The sequence below is a fragment of the Electrophorus electricus genome, chromosome 5 (assembly GCF_041902795.1).
Source record: "Electrophorus electricus isolate QZ-2024a chromosome 5, ASM4190279v1, whole genome shotgun sequence".
NCBI classification, from domain to species: domain Eukaryota; kingdom Metazoa; phylum Chordata; class Actinopteri; order Gymnotiformes; family Gymnotidae; genus Electrophorus; species Electrophorus electricus.
In genome coordinates, this window is record NC_137501.1 from 12,866,521 (window position 1) to 12,870,288 (window position 3,768).

The 3,768-nt window shown below is 39.8% G+C and overlaps 1 long non-coding RNA gene across 1 annotated transcript; it reads right to left on the reverse strand.

Moving 5' to 3' along the window:
* Positions 1 to 323: 323 nt before the first annotated feature.
* LOC145657989 (uncharacterized) lies at positions 324 to 3,402 on the reverse strand. The gene is made up of 3 exons (XR_014123915.1): positions 2,630 to 3,402; positions 885 to 1,025; positions 324 to 588 (listed from the first exon to the last, which is right to left on the reverse strand). It is a non-coding gene; the product is annotated as an uncharacterized LOC145657989 (long non-coding RNA).
* Between the last annotated feature and the right edge of the window lie 366 nt (positions 3,403 to 3,768).

Below are 3,768 nucleotides of genomic sequence, written 5' to 3' on the forward strand. Positions count from 1 at the left end.
ACAGTAACTGTTCCAGTCGCATTTACACATGAACACGTTCAGAATGGAACGCTTACAAACCGTGCTCAGCACAGTTTCCTGGGCATGGTTATCTAACTGTGCTCAGCACAGTTTCCTGGGCATGGTTATCTAACTGTGCTCAGCACAGTTTCCTGGGCATGGTTATCTAACTGTGCTCAGCACAGTTTCCTGGGCATGGTTATATAACTGTGCTCTGAGCTGCAGAATCCTTCAGCTGAGATGTCTTAATTATGTAAGTGTTTGCCGACTGGCTCTGCACAGAGGTAAGACTCATCATGTTTCTCTCTCTTTCTTCATTAACATTTGCCATTTGAATATGTTGTGATATTTTGCACACATAAAAATGATACAAAACTAGCCCAAACATTTTCACAACCCCGCCACATATCCTTCTCAGCTCTGATCTCCAGAATGACACTTGTGGAAAAAGAAACCTTAACCAGACTCAGGAGTCCAGAACAGCCTGACACGACCTTGGTAACTTTGTGTCTGCGTGTGTGTGCCAGTACCTTTCACTTTTCCTATACTGTCTTTTCTCACACTGTCCTTGATCAACTTCAGTTTGGGCTGTGTGTGAATTAAATAATTCAGAACATAATGCCACAACGTCCAATTTTATATCCTTCAGTATGAATTACTGAAAAATATTAAAGATCACTGAAAAACTTGAAAATAATTATCAAATATCTGTTGACAATCGATTTTTTATCAGAGAAGCCAAAGACATCAATTGTATTCATGAGGATGCAGAATTAGTAGAGGTGTGACTGAGAGAGGCAGAGCTAAAGCATATCTGTAGATGGAGCGTGTGTGAGTTAGTGTGTGACAGAGTACCTGTAGATAGAGTGTGTTTGACTTAGTACCTGTCGTTCTCTTTAGGCAGAGACAGTACACACAGGTGGAGGAGAGGAGAGAGGAGAGGAGAACACACACAGGACACACAGTGAACAGCAGCTTCCAGCAGATACTGCAAGCGGTGGGGTAGAGGAGCTCAGCACCAGGGTCTGAAATCAAAGAGAAAGTGCAGTCGCATCAAAATGAAAGAACTCCTTCGTTATTCCACAAAAAATGTAATGCATGTCTAGAGCAGACAGCATATCCAGCATTTAAAAACCATAATGCAAAATTATATAGTGACATGCTTGGTTAACGGGTTACAGCACTCAAATCTATTCCCACATCAGACAGAGAATCATTGAGAAATTAGACCAGTGATGCTGGCGGTTAAGACATCTGCTAGGAGACTTTATCCAGTGAGTTACTAACCACCCTGACTAAGCATCTCTGCAGGCTGTTCCTGGGCTGTCCTGGAACAGCGGTGCTTGTGGGCCTTTCGGGAGCATGGCAAGGATATCCCAGAATTCTGTGTGTCTTATCCAAGGACTTCATTTAGTTACATTTAATGTTTAGTGCATTTCCTAGTATGGTGGGTACCTTTGACATTTGAACCGATACCGGTACCAGAAATTCTGTAATAACTCTCTGTAATAACAAAAATGTAATTTCAGTTGTGTACAAAAATCCAAACTTCTCAATTTCAATATGTTATTTATTTAGAGCATTTTACACACTACACAAAATAAAACCACCTACCACCTTCTCACCTAAAACCTGTGTCTCTGAAGAAGCACGTGTGGTGTCCTTCTCAAATCTAGGAGTCGTGGCAGCGAGGAGATCTTAATTTTAATAATTTAGTAATAAAATTCAAGAGCTGATAACAACAATAATAATTACATTTAATTCAAAAATATATTACACCTGACAAAGTTAAACCTTATATAGAAGCGTTATTGACATTATACCTTGATGTTGTTGTCACCACTATTGCAATATTTGCACACTAATAATAAACACTTCGGGCATACTCGGGCAAAAAGTCTCATGTACTATTTGTTTACCAAGGCTATAGCATGCTGGTAAGAAATTTTGACTCAGACTAGCTAGTACAAATGAGAAATTAGCATCAACTAACAAAGTAAAAAAAGCTGTTTTCTCCAACAACCTATCCAACTAGCTAGCTAATTAATTGCCGGAAGATGTCAATGAAATTGCCAATCGCTCACTTAAATATTCGGCGTCCATGAAAGGTTCAGCTTCTTCGTTCAGCTGCTAACATGAGCCGCAGCTGTTGAGGGAGGTTTGGCTTTCAGGCTACCAAATAAGGTAGAATCTTCAGCCTTTAGATACATGTTGTGTTTGACCAGGTGTTTATAGGTGGCAGCCTCATTAAGCACATGAATCGATACTTGGTAGTACTGACTTAATTCGGGAAGTAACCTTAAAAGCTGTGTGGGTTTGGTTCAGTTCCACCTGTCTTTCGTTATCTACTTGGGTCTCGATGTATTCTTATATTTATTCATAAATGATAATGACAAATTTCTAGTAGTTTCATAATGTATTTTATTTTCTGTAAATTTTGTTGAATTCTTTCTATAGCGTAAATTACATAAATGGATTATGGATTCAAAATGTGTATAATCTAAATATATAAATACTGATATAAATAATATAATAATAATAATAATAATAATAATAATAATAATAAAAACTGCTCTATATTCGGAAAATTGTGAGTTAGCTATAGAAAGAACAGGCTGAGTAAACTTACCCACAAGTATGAGTTGAGTCGTTCTGTTTCCATAATGATACACATCCTTGTCTGTTGTTAGTCCGCATTCCGTGGTGACCTTCCTCTCAAACAGAGCGCAGTAGTACAGGCCCAGGTCTGATTCAGTGACGTTCTCTATCAGTAGACCATGAGCTTGACTGGAAGGGTCCCATACAGGAGCATAATGTGGGTTTGCTCCCTGAACTAAGTTCATGGTAAATATAATGAGAGGAGGTTGATTCTCGTGGGAGCAGTTCCGAAACCATGCCAGATAAAATCACGTTTGTGTAACACAGTCACAGTAGATCGTGACATTGTCTCCTGGCCTGACCCTGATCTCCTCTGCTCCAGAGATGCTCTTCTCACTGGAGAACATCACACCTGTAGGAGAACAGTAAGAAAAATGTATTTGTGTTGAAAGGAAGAAGTCGATGTAAGATTAGTAGATGTGAGTCTACTTAAGTTTACTTGCATATGAGAGTGATGAGGGTGAGTCCTGGTCTCTTCATCTCAGACTGCTGATGGCTGACTAAAGATGGCGAAGGTCTTTGACACCCCAGGGGCTGTTCTAAAATCTGATTGGGCTACTTTTTTGGGTTACAGGAACAATCCACTGAGATGTGTACAAAGCAGTCACTGTTGTCCTATTGGTCGTTTATTATCAGAGCGTTCACCTGACTGGTTCACGTCAGTGGGAAATTCCTCTCTCTTTCTCATGCTCTCTCTCACGTTCTCTCTGTTTTTTCCCCCTTAGCAATAAACAGGAAGCCCAACAATGGAAAGACCTATTTTAAACCTCAGAACATTTCATGATATCTTCAGTCAGACCTCACCTCCAGTGGAACTGCCTAATTGCAGAATATCATTGCCATCCCTCTTGGCTCCAGTTATGTGAGTATTAGATTAACTCTAATTAGAGCCCAGTCATGTAAGTATTAGATGAACTCTAATTAGGGCTCAAGTCCTCAGTGTTGAGCAGCAGATCTGAGACACACTTTTACTGAGTGCAACACAGCGGCATGTAAGTGTGAGTAAGTGTAAGACTGTTAGTGCATGTGACCTGTTTAATGAATGGATATAGATCATGTGACCTGGTGAGAGCATTTGATGGATGGATATATATCATTTTACCTGGTGAG